The sequence below is a fragment of the Mustela nivalis genome, assembly GCF_964662115.1.
Source record: "Mustela nivalis genome assembly, chromosome: 2".
NCBI classification, from domain to species: Eukaryota; Metazoa; Chordata; class Mammalia; order Carnivora; family Mustelidae; genus Mustela; species Mustela nivalis.
In genome coordinates this window covers 105,814,072-105,833,626 of record NC_139021.1, presented here as the reverse complement: position 1 = coordinate 105,833,626, position 19,555 = coordinate 105,814,072, and the positions used below count along the sequence as shown (strand labels likewise).

At 35.7% G+C, this 19,555-nt stretch overlaps 1 protein-coding gene across 5 annotated transcripts in view; it reads left to right on the top strand.

Moving 5' to 3' along the window:
• The window catches only part of LOC309859764 (phosphatidylinositol 3,4,5-trisphosphate 3-phosphatase and dual-specificity protein phosphatase PTEN-like), a 196,050-nt gene that overhangs the window by 148,652 nt on the left and 27,843 nt on the right, over positions 1-19,555 (top strand). For all 5 annotated transcript variants that reach the window (XM_082720880.1, XM_082720876.1, XM_082720877.1 and 2 more), the window contains one exon: positions 18,536-18,579. The gene's annotated coding sequence lies outside the window, so the exon portion shown is untranslated. The remainder of the gene's footprint in view (positions 1-18,535; positions 18,580-19,555) is intronic.

Here is a 19,555-nt window from a genome sequence, read left to right as displayed (position 1 = left end):
CTGAGCCCAAGGCAGATGCTTAATGACTGAGCCACCCAGGCACCCTGGACAGTGCTTTTCTGAATGTCATTTTGCTTTTCATTCTAAAAAGTTCTCATTCCTGAAGGTGATATACTTGTTGTATTTCTATCTCTGGTATTAAGCAAAATACATTTGAGATATTTTGACGTGGGTTGCATTTTACATGTTGGTAGTTGTAATCAGATTACTTTCCTAATCAACTTTATTGAGGTGTAATTTATTTGCAGTAAAGTATATTCACTTTAAGTGTACAGTTCAGGGAGTTTTGACATGTATATACATCCATGTAAACATTGCCACAGTCACGATTTAGAACATTTTTAGTGCCATAAAAGTTTTCTTCATGTCTCCCTTTAGTCAGTTCCCCAGCCTTGATTCTGGGCAGTTTCTAATTCTTCACTGTAGTTAAGTTTTGACTGTGTTAATATTTTATATAAATGCAGTTATAGAGTATGTACTTTTTTTGGTTGGTTTTCTTAGTCTTTGCATAATTACCTTGGTTGTTGCTTATTTCAGTAATGACTTTTTTCTTTTTATAGCTGAATAGTATTCCACCGTATGGTTACGATATAATTTATTTATCCACTCACCTGTGATGGGCATTTGCTGTGAGCATTCATGGCCAAGACTTTTGTGGACATATATTTTTTTGTCTTTTGGTTAAATGTCCATGAAAAGAATTTCTGGGTCATATGATATAATTACTGAAAGAAAAAAAAGGTATATATATTTAGGTTAATGGAACAGAAGAGAGATTACAGGAAAACTCAGACATAGGTTGTTAGAAAAGATGATAGAGAATTCACTGGGGACAGGATACTCATATTAACAAATGGTGTTGGAACAACTGAATATCAGTATGAAGACAATTACTTCTGATAATACAAAAAAATCTCATATTACATACAAATGGATATTGTAGATAGAAGTATAAAAGTAACATGTAAAACTATAAAACAAATAGATAAAAACAGAGAAGAAAATCTTTGTGACCTTTGGTTTAGTCAGAGATTTCTTTCTTTTTTTTTTTTTTTTAAGATTTTATTTATTTATCAGAGAGAGAGAGGGGAGAGACCGAGCACAGGCAGACAGAATGGCAGGCAGAGGCAGAGGAAGAAGCAGGCTCCCCGCCGAGCAAGGAGCCTGATGTGGGACTCGATCCCAGGAGCTGGAATCATGACCTGAGCCGAAGGCAGCTGCTTAACCAACTGAGCCACCCAGGCGTCCCGAGTCAGAGATTTCTTAGTACATAAGAAGTTAACCGGGTAAGAAAAAATTCACAAGCTGGACTTGATCAGCATTAAAAACTTCTGTTGTTTGAAAGACACCATTAGTAAAATTAAAAAACAAAAACAAAAACAGCAAATTTGGAAGAAGTACTCACAATGCATATATCCAAAGGACTTAAACTCAATGCAATATAAAGATGATTTTAAAAAATTCATAAGAGGACAACCCCATAAAGAAAAGACAAAAAAAAATTTTGAACATAAACTTTACAAAAGTAAATACTTAAATGATAAGTAAATATATTAAAATATATTCAAAATAAATCATTGGAGAAATGGAAATTAAAAGATAACGAGGACCTGTTTCAAATTTTACTGGGATAGCTAAAACTTCAAGGGGTAATAATGCGTTGGCAAGGATATATAGCAATTTGAACTCTAATCCATGTTGGTAAAAGTGCAAAATGTTACAACTTCTTTGGAGAAGTGCTTGGCAGCTTTTAGTTCATAGTAATAGCTTTCTGAATTTTTTCACTGATAGCTCACTTCCTCTGCTGTTTCTTTTTCCTCTAGTTCTATCCCTCTTTTGAGAGAATAGATTTTCTTTCCTACTGGGGATCCTAGTCTTTGATCAGACTTTAATATAAAACTCTGAGTTTTGCTTTTGTGTTTAACTTGAAGTAATAGAGGAGAAGGCAGTACTGTGCAGGCAAGTGTTAAGATTGCATTTTTAACAGGATACTTTACTTGTATTGGATGTATAACAGATCTTAAGTTTGACAACCTAAAAATGAGTAGGATAAAAGAGTGTTTGGGGCTTGCCTGTGTTAATGGGATTAAGGCAGAGATGACTTACATATTAAAAAGAAAAACAACAACCCAATTTCATGTTTTAGTAGTAGCAATGGCAGCTGCAGGTATATTAGAGTTTTAAGAGCAAATTTTAATTTTTAAAAAAGATTTTATTTATTTATTTATTTATTTGAGAGAGAGAGAGAGATATCACAAGCAGGCAGAGCAGCAGTCAGAGAGAGGGGGAAGCAGGGTCCCCGCTGAGCAGAGAGCCCGATGCAGGCCTCGATCCCAGGACTCTGAGATCATGACCTGGCCTGAAGGCAGAGGCTTAGCTTAACCTGCGGAGCCACCCAGGTACCGTATGAGCAAATTTTAATTTAACATGAATGCAGCAGAACTAAATAGGGTGCCAAATAATGAGTTAGCTACAGAAAAATGTAGCAAATAAGTAGTTATATTTTTTTCTTTTCAGATATGAATTTTTCTTTTTTACCTATTTTTGGAGTAGTAGTCTTTTCTGAATGGGATATCTTTAAAAAGGATTTGCTTCTGGGTTTCTCCCAGACTTCCAGGAGCATTTGTTACTATGATTGTGATTGTCAGTGCTGCCCTGTAAATACAGTAGTAGTTGTCACAGAGGAGGTACTCAATAAATATTTGTAAGATGAATTTTTATCAATTCTCCAAGCATGTAAAAGTGATCAAATGCTCTAATAATATAAACTTTAGTAGCAGTGTATATTGACAAGCAGATATACCAGTTCACTTTCAAGAAAGAGAATGACTCAGGCTTTCCAATAAAGCTTGAATTTAATTGTCTAGAATAGATTTAGTCTACATAAAGCCCTTCCAGTGGGTGGATTGATCAGTTAGCTGTTGAAACATGGAAAAATTATAGCCAGGCTTTAGCCCATGAACCTCAGATATTTTTGGCAAGACAATTCCTGTTGTAAAGATGGAGACATCAAAATGTCTTTGTTAGAAGTTGCTTTAACTAGCTTCTTTTCTTTGATTCCACATTTATTCAGCAGCACTATACTTTCAATTTTTGGTGTGTCTCCTTATGGAAATATATTGAACTTGTCATAAAGATGTGGATAATTCCTGTGTCAGTTGGACTTTTCAAGGAAATTAATATATTGCTGTTATGGTCTTTATGATATTTATATATCAGTCATATGACATGAGTTTGAATTTGTTTCTGAATGAAAGTACCATTCACTATACTGATAGGATTACATCTTACACAGAAGGTAGAGGATCAGACCCTGGACTGTAATAGTAACTTCACCAGAGTAGTAACAGAATTTCTGAGGCCTATAAAGAAAGTTTATCTTGCAACCCAGATTCCTCCCCCCTACCTTTATTGGAACAAGTTTATTAATTTGGTATAAGTGTGTAGAGCAGCTAGATTGAGTTTTGCATTTGTTTAATGTAATCTTGCATTCCTCACAATTGAACATTGTGTTTTATTTTGCCTGTAGAGTGCTCCAGTTTATATAGCAAGTATATATAAACCTACATAGACTATATTTCATAAAAAAATACTATAAGATCAAATTTAAAGTTGCTTTATAATCACTGACTTTCTTAATTGGTGTATTTAGTCCATTTACATTTAGTATAATTATTGAAATGTTTTATTTACCATTTTTCTGTTTGTGTTTAGTTGTTCAATACTCCTTTGTACATTCATTCATTCTTATTCTCTTTCATTCCTCTTTTCCTGTACTCTTTGGGATTAATGGAATAATTTTAGGTATTCCATTTTAATTCTGTTGACTTTCTAGCTATATGTATATATATATATTTTTTTAGAGGTTGTGCAATAAGGATTAGAAAACACACTTTTTAGTTTATTTTAGTCCTCTTAGAGTTGATATTGTGAGCATTAAATGTAAGAACCTTATAAAAGAAGAATTTATGTCTACCTATGTATTACATCCCAGAATACAGTGTTACTTTATTTGCTTTATACACTTGTGTTTCAGAGAAAGGGAAGGAAAAAATGTTCTTTTACCTTTATTCCCATTATTCCCTTCAGCCTGAGGGGCAGGTCTGATGGCAACAAATTTTCTCTAGTTTTTTTTATCTTTTTTTTTTTTTTTAAGATTTATTTATTTATTTGAGAGAGAGCATGGGGGGAGAGGCAAAGGGAGAAGGAGAGAGAATCTTCAGACAGACTCTGCATTGAGTGCAGAGCCCGAAGTGGGGCTTTATCTCAGGACCCTGAGATCATGACCTGAGCTGAAACCAAGAGTTGGATGCTTAACCCATTGAGCCACTCAAGTCCCATTGTCTTTCACCTGTCCTTCTGAGACTCCAGTAATACAGGTGATAAACTACTTTGTATTGTTACACAGGTCACTGACAAGCTGTTCATTTTTTCAATTTCTTGTTTCTGTTCTTCAGATTAGATAATTACTACTAATTTGTTGTCAGATTCATATTTTTGTGTTCCAGCTAATATTTATGCATATCAAGCTGCCTCTACATGTATTTATTATCTAAAGCATTTACTTACTTTATCTGCAAGTGCAAATTCAGTGAGTTAGGAATTCAGAATAGGCATGGTGGAATGGCTTGTTTTAGCTCCAAAATATCTGGAGTCTGGGACTCCCTGACTAGAAATGAGTTGGCAAATTGTGGCCAAATCATCTACAGGTGTTTTCACTCACATGTCTGGTAAATGCTGGCTGTTATCTGGATCTTTAGCCTTGCTATTGGCCAGCACCCCTATACTTGGCCTTTCCAAGTGGTCTCTCCACGTGGGTTAGTTCATGCTTCATCATATTGTATTAACTTCGTGCCAAGAGTGAAAATCCAGAGTCCAAGGTGGAAGTGCTTGACATTTTTATTATCTAGTCTTAGGAATCACATAATACCACTTCTGCTATATTCTCTTGATTCAGGTTGTTACAAAGGTGTGCCCAAGTTCTAGGGGGAGGAACAATAGACTTTACCAGTTGATGGAAGTGTTAAAGTTAGGTTGAAAGGAGAGCTATGTGAGATGGATGATGCAGTCCTTCTTGAAAAATGCAGTCTGCCACAGCTTTCTTCTGCAGTCTCCAGTCTTCTTTTAAGAGTAGACTTTTCTTTCCAGATACTGAACTTTTGAGGCCTAGAATTTGTCTTTTATAGTTTCTGTTTCTTTGTTGAGAGTTTTCATTCTTTCACTTATTGTAGTTATCTTTCTTTGTATTCATGTATGTATTTATAATAGCTGTTGGAAGTCCTTATCTGCTAATTCCAACACCTGGTTCATCTTGGAATTAGTTTCTATTGACTGCTTTTTTCTCTTGGTCATGGGTCTTATTTTTCTGCTTTGCATGTCTAATAAATTTTAATTGTTTAATGTCGTGATTGATATGTTGTATGTTGTGAAAGGTAATGTTGTAGGGAATCTGGATTGTTCCTTTCTTTAAGGGTATTGAGTTTCATTTTGGCAGGCGTTTCTTCTGGTATGGTTAGGCTTGGTTTTCTTTGTTAAGGCAGGCTTCTTTCAGGTTTGTCATTTGTCTTAGGGCATGGTCCTCAATTCTAAGGTGTGGCCTTTCTGGGGGCTCAACTGAATACCTCGTATGCTTCAATGAAGTTTCTCCATTCTGGCTGGGCCAGAACTCCTCCTCCTGGCTGTGCTATCTCTGGTGTCATCTCCATTATGCTTTCAGATCCTGCACATATGCAGCCCAACTCTTGGCCAAGGACCAAAGGTGAATTTCCACACAGACTCCTGAGGTTCTACTCTTCAATCCCTTTTCTCTGCCTTTTTGTTCTACAAACTTCAGCTGTCTTAGCACCCCCAAACTCAATCTCTGCCTTTTGCCTCAGTGAGACCTTTGTTGCATTTGTTCTGTTTCCCCCCTGTGTCAGAAGAGAGCCTTCACACTGAAAGTGAGGTAGTCATGGGAGTTACCTCATTTTCCTTTTTTCTGAAGGATTGTAAGCCTGTGCTGCCTTTTGTTTAGTGCCCAAAATGGTTGCCCAGTTTTAGATTTGCTTCTAGTCAGAGGATAATTCCTGTACCAGATACTCTATAATGGTTGAAAGTATATACATGCTACTGTAAGAAAACTTGCAGTAGATGACCCCTTTGTATTGAAAACCAATATAAAACGATTTTAAGAACAAACTTATTTAAGGCCTGAAATTTTTACAATAACCTTACTACTGTAAAATAATTTATAATGTTCAAATTTTGCTTTTTATTGAATTTTACCCATAAATTTGTATTGATTTTTTTCCATAAATAGCAAATGCAGTGAAAATTTTAATATCATTCTCTCTTCCTGACTGATGTTAGACATTGCTAATCATTAATGATATTCTTCCCCAGTCTCCAACCTGGATGTTGTTTTAATAGCCTTAATATTGCACACTGGTAAGCAAGCCACCACCAGCTTGATGCTTATTTACCATTTTAGTGTTTATTTCCATTTTACTAGCCCAATCAGTATTATTTTGTGGGATATATAGTTTTTATGAAAGATTTCCCTAGTAAATTGTTTACTTCTCTAGAACTGAAGAACTGAAGTGATTTTTTTTAAAAATTCATGTTAAAAGGAATCATTAAGGCTATTTATTAAGTTCTCAGTACTTCCTGAGTGAAATGTAAGAAAATAGAAGCTTGTGAAGCAGACATTCTTAGCACTTGTGTCTCTGATAAATAATACTTGAAATTTAAAAGAGAATAAAAAGCTGGTTTTGAATATAAGTTATAGACACCAGCTAAAATAACACAGGAAGTGTCTTGATGAAATTAAAGGTTGAGCTTTCTATGGCTGTGCCTCTAGGAGGGATTTAAAGGTCAGTGACCAGCATTTTGACAAATTGTGTTTTGTTAATCATTGTTTTTCACTGAGATCAGATTTGCAATTTTGTGGTAGTGTATGCTAATAATTTTTTTTAAGATTTTAATTATTTTTATTGGACAGAGAGAGAGAGAGAGACCACAAGTAGGCAGAGAGGCAGGCAGAGAGAGAGGGGGAAGCAGGCTTCCCACTGAGCAGAGAGCCCGATGCCCAGGACCCTGAGATCATGACCTGGGCTGAAGGCAGAGGCTTACTAACCCACTGAGCCACCCAGGTGCCCCTGCTAATAATTTTTTTAAAAATGTCCTTGAGACAGGCTTTGTATGAATGAAGATACCACTTAAAAAAGCCTCATGAGTCTTTTTTTTTTTCAAGATTTTATTTATTTATTTGACAGAGATCACAAGTAGGCAGAGAGGCAGGCAGAGATAGAGAGAGAGAGAGGAGGAAGCAAGGTTCCCGCAGAGCAGAAAGCCCTATGTGGGGCTCAGTCCCAGAATTCTGGGATCATGACCTGAGCTGAAGGCAAAGGCTTTAACCCACTGAGCCACCCAGGCACCCAATCATGAATCTTTATAAACCGGAATTGCATGAATCTCATTAAAACCATATCTGGGGGCACATGGGTGGCTCAGTCAGTTAAGCATCTGCCTTTGACTTCTGGGATTGAGCCCTGCATTGGACTTCCTGCTCAGAGGAGAGCCCTCCTTTTCCCTCTCCTCCTCCTCTGCTTATGCTGTCAAATAAATAAATAAAAATTTAAAATATCCCAAAAAACCCAAACTGTTTCTCAAGGAGGACTGTTGCCATGTTAAAAAAAAACCCAGGTTTCCATTTTTTTCTAATCTAAAACTAGTATATGAAAATATTTATTTTATGTAAACTAAAATATACTGTTCAAAAACAGTTGGATTTCTATGCTCATCAGACTGACTTTCTGGAGGTAAAATAATATATAACTTCGTCAATTTATACTCTTTTGGAAAATACAGTAGGACACCTTTTTTTTCCCATTGGAAAGTAGTATATGCTTATGTTTTAACAGTTGCAGAAGTGTTGAAAGTGAATAGTGAAAACCTCCATCTCTCCCTGAAAACTTGTGATAACTGCTATGACTGTTTTGGTATTTCAGCCCCACTTATGTGTGTGCAGGGCAGCCACATGTGAATCATGTTCCTTGGATTTGGGCTATAAGATGAGTGCTTCCTTATTTATACAATATTGGTTTGTATATTTGGATTCAAAACTTAACAGTCCCAGACCCAAAATGTACTAAAAGTGAATTGTTAGTACCCCAAAATAACTTTTTCACTGCTCACATTTAAATTTTAGCTTTCTTGGAGAAAATTGTATTTTGCAGATCATTCTTGCTTACTCATTTTCTCTCAAAAACAAAAACAAACAAACAAAAAACCCCTGGAGGAAAAGATACGGCAGATAGCAATGAGTTATGTTTTCTGAATTTTATAGTCACTGTCCTTCAAATAATTTGTTTTTGTTTGGGTTATCCCAGTTATCCTTAGCATTTATCTAAATTTCTAAATTTCTGACCATATTAAAATGCAAACTGAGAAAAAGCTGTAGAAGTATAAAGCTTCTGGAAGAAAGCATAGAGAATATCTTTGTGAACTCTAGGGGTAGGGAAAGAGTTCTCAGAAAGGATACAAAGTTGTAAACAAAAGAAATATTTGATATATTGGATTTTTATCAGAATTTTATTTTCCTTTTTTAAGATTCTATGTATTTATTGTTTGAGAGAGAGACTGAAAGAAAAGTGGAAGGGGGCTGCAGAGAGAGAAGCAGACTTCTTGTGGAGCAGGGAGCTCAACATGGGACTTGCTCCCAGGACCTGGAGATCATGTCCTGAGATGAAGGCAGACACTTAGCCAACTGAGCCACCCAGATGCCTTTTATCGGAATTTTAAATTGTTGATTATCAAAACACATTATTAAGGAAAGGAAAAGGCAAGTCCTAGATAAGGAGTAAATATTTATGTCAATACATATATGTGATAAAAGACTTTTACCCAGAATATATAAAACATCTATAAATCAATAATAAAAAGCCAGTTAATTCAACAGGGCGGGGGGGTGGTGGTGGCTGGGGAATGAGCCAAAGAGTTGAACAGACATTTTCAAAGAAGAAAGTATAAAAATAGCTAATAAATAAATGGAAATATGCTTAATATCATTAGTCATCAGGAAAAGGAAGTTGAAAAACCACAGTAAGGTACCACTTTGTACCTGTTGGGAAAGCTGTGATTAAAACTGACAGCACCAAATGTTGATGGGACTGTGGAGCAAATGGAACTCTTAAAATGCAGATAAGATTGTAAAATTGTATAACTGTTTTTGGAAAACTGTTTAGTAGTTTCTTATAAAGTTAAACATACACCTGCCCTATCTACCTTATGACCCAGCAACTCTACTTCTTAGTTATTACTTATTTACTCAAGGGAAATAAAAGTATGTGTCTCTAAAATTCTTGCACAAGAATATGTACTTATTCATAATAAACCCAAACTGTAAACATCCTAAATATCCATCAAAGGAGGATGGGTAAACAGATGATGGTATAGTCATGCAGTGGAATCATTTTCCAAATAAAAGGAATCAACTATTGATGCATGTAACGTGGATAAATCTGTACAACAGTAGATTAAATGAAAGAAGCCATTTACAAAAGACTGCATCTTATATGGTCATATTTATATGAAGTTCAGGAATAAGGACAAATCTGTGGTAATATTAGCTGCCTGGGAGCTTAGTGGGTTTTGACTGCAAATAGGCATAAGGAATTTTCTGGAATGGTGGAATATTCTGTATTTTGATTGAGTTGGTTGTACACCTATGATCTCTTTCACTGTATGTAAATTTTATCTCACTTTGAACTGAAAATCCAAAAGTACAAATTGAGAAATGTTTAGGAATTGGGAAGATAAAGAGGGTACGAGAGACAAGAGTAGAAGGGTGTGTAGCACCACTTTTTTCTGTAGGATAATCATATTTTTGAGTAGAAGTCATCTTAGCAGAATCACTGCTTCCTTGGTTAGTTGAAGAAGTAGGCTAAACTGAAGAATCCTAAAAAGTGACCCATACCTTAAATATTTAAAGAAAAGTACACCTGAAACATTAGGATGAAATTGTTCTCTGTGGTTTATTAACAACCACCACCAGAACCACAAAGTAGTAATTTTCCTTTGTTTCCCTTTGCCCCTTGGCAAGAGTTCTTAGTCTTTTTTTATGCCGTGTACCTTTTTGGCAGTCTGGTGGAGCTTATGGACCCCTTCTTAGCCCTTCTTAGAGTGATTTTAAATTAGGATTACAAATATACCTGTTACATTAATATTAGTCATTTGTTCTTGTTTTTGTTTTGCAGAAGAGAAAAGGTTAGAGATAATTGCAACCAGAGACTAGAACAACAGTAGAGAAAATCAATGATCCTCTTTACTTTTCCTTCATTAATAGAATACCACTTGTTTGCTGTGTACATGTTTTCCCAGAATGCCGATGGTAATTCCAGCTTCCCTTGTGGCTAGATTTGATAATGTGATAACTTATGATCTGTTGTTCTTAAGTAGAAATGATGAGTTCTTAAAGGAGGGGCCTATCCTTCTTTCCCTTCTCCAGTCTGCTTATACAAATATGATGGTGCACCATCGTAGACCTTGCACTGCCCATCGTGTTGGCTGAGCATATGATGGAAGGGTCCTGGGTCCAGTCCTGTATGAAACAAATCTACCCAACCAGTTATATACTACTAATCCTGGAATTTATGTGGGAGAGTAGTGTATTCAGTGTAATTAGTAGCATATTTGTTTATGAGCCCCTCCTCCCTCCACATTCTTCTATTTCTCACAGCTAAACCTTATTCTCACTGATACAGTTACTCTAGTATTACTTTTGATGGCAGGGATAATAATTCATAAATAATTTTATCCCAGGAAATAAGCACAATTTCAAGTACTTAATTCATGTTTTCTCAATACATTTAAATAAAAGATAATCTTGATAGGAGTGGGTATCAAGGAATGAAAACATGAAAGCATACCATTAAAAAAAAATAGTAGGGACCCAGAACCCTTAATGAAACATGGTCATGCAAGGAAAGAGCCTAGTCTGGAAACTGCTGAGTTGTTTATGGAATGAGGGCCTGACTCTGCAGAAATTAAGAGGAACCCATCTTATCATACTAAGTCCATTAGAGAAGGTTTTGCTGGTATAGGAGAAAGTGATTGTTATGTTCGTTTTGATTATAATAGTTCAGAAAATACTAAGAAACCAAATATGTGCTAGAATACTATAGTTAACACATTATATAAAATTTATAGTCTAATAACCTAATTCTTAAGTGTTGATAATAAGTAGTATTTTACCATTTGCAACTGTTTTAGTATGACATACAAATACAAATATATCATTTCAATTAGTGACAAAGTTATGAGTAATTATTGTGTGGCATGATATTTCACATCCAAATGTATGAACTCTCTTTCCTCTCTACCCAACCACACACATTTTCAGCCCTCTTTGTAGTAGCTAAATTTGTAATTTTGGTTATATCAATTTTGGGTTTTATGTGATTATGACTAGATAAATGCAGTTTACAGTTAAGTACTATAACTGTTTTTTCCTGAGCATTTTATTTTCCCTGGAGGTAAAATTTTCTCTGTCTCTCTCAACTTCTTTAGTCTCTATGTTTTTAACTTCAGTTTATCCCTAAACTATATAAATCTCTTAACATGTTCAAGCCCATTGGGCATTAAATCGATTTTATCTTCTTTAGGAGCCTTCTGATCTACCGTGAGTTGGGTCAGTTGTTCCCTAGGTTTGCCTTATAGCTGTCTACTTCAGATGTTTCTTCACCATCATTCTGAGGATTCCCCTTTCCCCTTCTCATGAGTTGGATTCTTCAGTTCCTGGAATTGTCCTCTTTCTTGGTTTCCCACCTTGTTTTGGTGGAACACATCTTCTAGTAACTTCCTGAGAGAGAAAATGTGGACAGCAAAATTATTTGAGATTTCTCTTGTTTAAAAAATGCCTTTACTATATATTCACACTTGATTTAATGTCTCTTTTGGTATGGTATTCTAGGCTGGAAATATTCAGAAGGTTTTTTCCTGGAAGTTGTTTTCTAGCTGCTAGTGTTGCCATTAAAAAGGGTGGTGTAATTCTGATTCCAGATACTTTTTATGAAACCTCTTTCCTCTTGGGCAGCTTATAGGATCCTACGTTCATCTTTTCAGTATTCAGAAATTTCACTGAGCTATATATGCTGTATTTGGGTCTATTTTCATCACTTTTGCTGAATACTCGTTGTATCCTTTGACTTAGGAAACTCCTGTCCTTCAGTTTGGGGTATTATTCTCGAATTATTATCTTGGATTTCTTCTCCTTGTGTTTTCTGTTCTTTTCTCTAGAACTCATAAGTTGAAACTCCTCGACTTTAAATCTTCTCATTTGTTTTCCATTTGTTTTTTTTTTTTATTCTGTTTATCCTGCTGTTTCCTCAGCTTATACTTTTCTAAACTCTCTCGCCTATTATCTACCTCCTAACGGTAAACAAATGTATATACATGAAGTACATACATGTGGTAAAAACACATGGCAAGTGCTTTTATTGGCTGTAATTGTTGCTCTTGTTTAGGTTTGTTTGTTTGTTTTTTGCTCTTGTTTAGATTTGTAATTGTTTGGAGGGAGAGGTCTTTGGTTTTGATTCTTTGGCTTATTAGCTGTATGACTTTGGGCGAGTTTTATAATTTTTTTGACTCCTATTTTCCTTGTTTGTAAAATGTGAATAAGTTCTATCTCTCAGATGTTTGTGAGCATCAACTGAGAATATATATATGAAAATACTTAATAAACTTTGTATGGAGTTAATAGTTACTACTTGCATCTTTCAGATATGGAAAGTTTCTTTCAAAGAAACTTTGATGGCTGAATTTTCATGTTATTTTTAAGATTACTTGATTACACATGTCTATTTTTCTCACATCTAAATGAGCTAGATGAACTTAAGCTAAGTGCTAATGCTGCCTTTTAAATAACTTACTTAATACTCAACCTCATAATGTTAGGCTGAAGAGAGATGAAAATATTTATTCTGTGAAAAGCTCTGGCTTTACTTCAGATTGTATAAATCTGTGTAATGTAATAATTATTTAAGAATGACGTGATTATTAGTTTAAACCCATGAAGGGAATATTTATTGGAATTTGTTTGTTTATTTTTCTTAAATGGAACTTTAATAACCTCTTCCATGGAGGTGTGCTTCAGAGTGGGTGTGGTTCTATTTATTCTGGTCTTTAGGTCATTCAATTGAAACAGCTTTTAGGGTATTCTCCAACTGTATATAACATAAATAAGTTACCTAAAATTGTTGAGTTGGGTGGTTTCTGTTGTTTGGGGCAGGGATGTAAGGCTTGCCCACTTGGTACAGCTGGTTTATCTTATCTTTAACCTTTTGTTTTTCTTTTTGACTTTGTCAGTAGGGATGTGAAAAGGAAAAAAGAACAAAAGAAAAATGGGAAGAAAATATTTTGTCATTTTTGCCCTTAAAGACTATTATTCCTTCCCAAAATACTAACCCATTTTCTACCTTTTAAAAAATGGTATATGAAATGTGTTATTTTTCTCCTTGGTTTTTATTTTTCCTCTGTGATGTCTGTAAATTATGCAACAGAAAAAATTTTAATCTGTAGTTACATTTCCTGATTGTCACAGTTTCTGTAGAATTTATTTCTCAAATGTAAGAGCAAGATTCTTTTCTGCCTTTGGTGGGCATTTAAATCGTCACCAGAAAGGATGAGAGATTCTGTATGCTTTGTTGGCTTATAGGATGTTGCTTTTCTATCTTTAATTTAGTGATCTATCTTTAATTGAGCAATAAGACCTCAGAAGACTTACGAGTAAAGTAGACACCATTATTGTTTCTTCTAGTGAGTTTTCATTAATTTCCTCAGATTCACAAAGAAGCAAACATTTATGCTGATTTTGCCACATATTAGACCTTGTAAAACTTGCTGGCGGTACAGAGGTGAATAAGATACCATTTCAGTCTTTGGTAGTTTTTATAGTCTGAGGTGATAAGTAGACATAGTATTGCAGAAGAGGTAACTTGTATACAAGAGAGCTGTGTGGAGAGCAGTGGAAATAGGACTTGTATCCTCTAGGCAAGTTTTCATAAAGAAGGGCATTTTTGAGCTGGGGTGAAGGAATCCGCTGAGACTCTCCTGGAGACCTCCAGGTGGGGCGTATGGCATTGCGGGCAGAGGTTGGCATGGAAGAAGGTGGTTGGCATGGTGGGGTTTAGAGTATGGCAGATAATCCATTATGGTCAGATTCGGGGGTAGGGTATGGAGGGTGTGGGGTGACAGGTAACAAGGTGAAAGAAAGGTGCTGCAGAGACTTGGCGTGTAGGTGGGCCCCAGCTTACACATGATCTGTGCATAGATCTTCCTCTTGTCCTGATTAACCTCCTGTAACAACAAGCCTTGTTGCAGATGCCAGAATGCTTCAGTGGAGGAAAATAAAAACCACAAAGCTTTATACTTTTGAATAACTAGATTCAGAAGCTGAGTTAAAAAAAAAAAAACGAAAAGAAAAGAAAGCACAGGACAAGAAGTGTCAAGCTGCAGTCTATTAAGTGAGTCAGTGCAGGTTTAGACTCTTAAGATTAGGCATTTAGAGTCCCAGAAGGAAGGTAGAAAGATACCAAAGACAGATTCTGCCTTTTTCAAAATTTTATTCGAGTTTAACATTATATCCAAAGAAAAGGAAGGAACTTCTTTTCATTCCTGTATTCAGTGGCTTCCTGCTTCCAGAATTTAGGACCTAGGCTTGCACTGTCAGTACTGTGGCTCACTTAACATTATTATGGCTATAGGTGGCATGGGAAGCTAGTCTGGGAACTTGGCTGCCCTTTTACTTTTGTGTTTCTAAACACAGGATCCCAGAGTTAATGAACCGTCTCTTTGTTAATTGAGTGTAGCTTTTGGTATATATATTTCAGCTCCCCTTCCCCAGTTCATTTGATGGAGTCATAGACTTTCAGAACTGGAAAGTATCTGAAAGAGATCATTTAGTCCAACCTTCTCATTTTACACATGGGGAATCTGAGGCCTAGAGAAGTTAAGTGAGTTGAACAAGGTCACATGGGTACATATGGTAGCAGACCACCCACCGTTGACGCCAGTCTTCCTTTCTGGTTTTGTTGTCATTTGTTTTAACCTCCCCAAATTTTACTTCAGAAGTTTCTAAAACTACCAGGTTGTAGCATGTTTTGATTTCTGATGTCACTTTCACCTTCTCTCTACCCCTATTTGTATTTCTGGCTCTGGGTAAGTGAGTCTGGCAAGCAGAAGCTGTTTCTCTTTTCTTTCTTTTATTTTTGGGATGTTAATTCTATGTGATGTATATCTTTGCAAATATATACACTGAAAGGTCTTAAAATATTGACACTAGACGTACATGTATTTAATGGTATATTAAACTTTTTATGGCAATTGTGATGTGTGGATGAAGAACAGTACTCAATATGGACTTTTTAATAATTGACTGAATCTGTTTATGTCTCTATATTATCAAGCGTTCAACAAATTATCTTAAGAAAGGACAAAATTAGCTTCATATCGTTAGTCAAATTTGGGTATGATGATGCTTAGTGAATTTGTTTTGGGCAGGTGTGTGTATTTCATATTTCTATGTTCCTCTGTATACCTGTAGGCTGGTGAGGGAAAGAGGAGAAGGGAGGATGATGGGGATAGAAGCATAATACACTTCTTGCCTTTGAGGACCTTAACTGTTCACTGGATACTTGTTTTTAAGAGGGTTACTCTATTTCATTGTGTATTCTATTTGACACACAACTCTCCATCATTTGGTGATGAACCTCTACCTGTTGTTAATTTTTATCTGTTAAGGTTTCTTTTTAAGATAGTGATGTTGAAGAGAGTTAGAGACCTGCATACTTCCCTAATGCTTTGGGAAGTCTCACTTATCTGGAAGCTTTTCCTGTTAGTCTTACTCTTCCTTCACTTTCTGTCAACCCCTTCATTAGAAACTCTTGCAATGCTTCTTCATCTCTCTTGTCTCATATAAGCCAATATAAGGTGAGGATTTTAAAAAAGGTATCTTTTCCATTGAATTTTAATTTTAAGGAAGTGTAAATGGTCAGATTTACCTACTACTTGTCTCAGTCAAATCCCATTTTCCATTTATGTATCTTCAGTTTTGGTTTGTTGAAGGACTTATCAACTAACATACCACACAAAAGTTATAAGGAATTGGGTATGTGCACATGCACGTGTGTGTGCACGTATGCACGGTTATTGGAGAAGGTCTTAATTAAAGAAGAGAGTCATCATTCTTATTCTAGCAACCCCTCCTCCAGATCACTTCCATTACTACAGGCCCCGGTATATGTTCTCACATACTCTTCATCCACTTCATCGATACCTGTAGAGATTTTCATAACCTTTTCATGTTTTCATGGTCGCTTTTTGTTGGTTCTATCTTTTATGCCAAATACTGCTCTAGTAGGAAGGCTGATTTTGAGTAGAATTTGTTATTGCTTTTGTTTTTGAAGCTGTTCTCTATTTTGTATTGTAAGTGGAAGAAGTATGGAGCTGTATTGGGAAAAGTTTGACTTTTGTAACCAGAGGACCTGGGTTTGAGTCCTGGCTCTTCTAAATCTTAGCTTTCTCATATATAAGATGGAGATTATATTTTCTATTATTATATTGGTGTGACTATGAATTAAAAAACATGGAAACTCCTTTGTAAGGTTGTGTACATGTGGTAAACATGTAGAAGCTCATTAGTTCCATTTTTCCACCATTTCTGCCTCTTAACAGTAATATTTGAGAATCAGTTTATGATGGAGTCTTAAGCAGTATTTGTCAAACCAAATGTCTGAGCTCCTGAAAAAGCAGGAGAATTTTAGAAGACTAAAGCTGTGTGAAACTCAAAATGTTGATTTTTCTGTTATGCTGCCATGAGACCAGCATCTTAGAGCTTTGTTTCCTAGCCTGCTCCTTGTCCCTCACCTTTTAAGTCCTATCTTTACATGAGTCTTTATAAAATATTCTGCACTATTTACCAGACCTCTTCTTTAATCTGTATTAAAGATAGCGTAAAATGTGACTATTTTCTTGGTCAGTCTTCCTCTTACCTGTCATGTTTTGCATAGGAGGGAGTATGAAATTATTTAGCAAGGGTACATAAATATGCATATGGCATTACTAAATGATTTTTTTTGAGCAAAACTCAATATATTATAAGTGAAAAAGGGGGAAAGCTTTGTTTTAAGTAGTAGTATGAAAGTTGATTTATTTCAGGTCTGGCCATTTAGAAAATAGTGGATTCTGATTTGCTTATAATTAGTTCAGCTTTCATGTGGATTAGGATTTAAAACCATTTAAAGTAGAGGAACCATACAGATATCTTTAGGATTTCTTAGATGTGAAATACATGTCCACAATCACATATTGAAACTCTTAGGGCCAGTGTGTCTCAGCATTCAGAATTTCTCCCTTTGCAGAAAGATAACATGGAAGCATAAACTTACTAATATTACATAACACTCCTGTGGGGTCTAGGGCAAAATGGTCTTCCTACCATTTTTACTCTTTACTCTTAAGTGCATTAGTTAAAGAGTGCACACTGTCATAAACTCAGATCGGATGCTGCCACAATTGAGCCTGTCATAAGTTTAACAGAAAATGTTAGATATTTCAGACTTTTGGGATTTCAGAATTGGAGAGGAAGGGAGTGTACAATGACCTTGACTTGTTTTAAAACGCTAAGTTTTTATTTTAAATAATTTTTAAAAATCTCATTTGGTTAGTAGTTGTAGTTACCATGATTTTCCTGACCACAAATTCAAGTGTGGGATCCCTTTCAGAGCCTTCTTAATGTTTGTTAACACACCTATTAACCATGAGTAAACCAGCGCATGATGACAAACATGTCACTACTATTAAAGAGACCAATTTTAGTATGCTCTAAGTAATATAGAGTTAACATTTTACTACTCTGTCTTTATTTTACTTCTTATTCCTTCATTACTCTGAGACTTTATTTAAAACTCGTAACTGAGAGATTTTTGACAAAGATTACCTTTGTTAGAAAAGTCTGCCTTAACAATTTTTTAGTAAGTGTAGTTTTTGAGTAGATTAGTGTCATTCACTTTTTAAAAAAAAATTCTTTTCCCTTATTTTAGTATTTTAAAAATTTATCTTTTTAAATAGTACTTCAAGAAAATGATGTATGCTCAACTCTGGGATAAAGACAGTACTGTTGCTCATTAGGTATTTGTACATACTTGGTGAAGTCAAACATATACTCCCTCAGCATGCAGGAAGTTTCAGGGGACACGTGCAGCTGGGTGGGAGGTGTACACGTGCCTGAGCGGCATCACAGGTTTTGTGAGCAAGTAGTGGAAGCCCTAAGTGCATAACACCTAAGATCAGTTTTCTTAATGGTAAAATGGGGATAATGACACTACCTACTTCCTAGAATTGTTAGGATTGAAAGAAGTAGTTAATAAAAAACAACCTGATGCCTGGTACAGTATAAAAGTTCAGGAAATGTGTGTTACTATACTTTTTTTTTTTTTTTTTTTTTTTTTTTTGCCAGTGCAAAAGATAACTTTGGATCACATTTAAACTTTTCTTTTAGGTGTGCTGAAAGACATTATGATATCGCCAAATTTAACTGCAGAGGTAGGTATTAACTGCCACGTAATGTATTTCTGTTATATAACTTAAAACCAATAGACCAAATCTTCTTGTCATAACAGTAGTGAATAAACTCAATTATTAAGTGATGTAAATATTTATGTTAAAGATGGTCTTAGACAATTTGGAAAAATTTAATTTTACAGTTACCATATAAACCTGCCAGTACTAGTAGGAATACTAAAATGCAGGGTTGACTGTAAGAATTAGGAAAAGTTTATAGACAAACCATAAAATAAAGAAAGGGTTATATCTACTGTTGGAGGCATTTGGTCTAATAGTAAAGGATTATAGGAAGAGCAAAGCAGACAACAGAGTAACTCCGTGGAGCCGTGACCTAAACGGGGCAAAAGCTTATGACAAATGTGGATTAGAGGAGCCTGACAAGTGGGAGCAGGAGCTGCTTTAAATGAGTTCTTCTCCAGGTGTAGTGAATTTTTCTGAGGTCCCACAAAAACCTTCCCTCATTGTTTGTGGAACCCCTTGAGCCATGAGAGACCTGGAGAGTGAAGAAGCTTGGCAGATGCTACCATGATAGAAAGAGAGGGTGGAGTCCATGCGCTCCATGTTGATGTGTTTGCGGTGGATCCCTTCTGACAGTCTAGATTGGATGTTCAAACAGCTGGTTTGAGAATTCAGAAGTGGTAGTGGTGAGAGCCAGTACAGATCCACTAAGAATTTTTCCTTTTTCGTGAATTTAAGCTACTGCTTACTAGGCAAAGCGTGTTTTAGTCAACGTTTATCTAGCTTTAAATAGACGTTTAACAGTTTCCTGGCTGTTTTGTGTGCCCGTGGGGAGATGAAGATGGAATGCTGAGGCCCAGGTGAAAGCATCCCAGCGACTCCTGTAATGGTCATCGTCGTCTCCCAGGACCACTCACCTGACACACTGAATCCGGTTCCATATTAGTGATGATGTGACTGAAGATAGAAGGCATACTTCTCACATATTCAGATGACA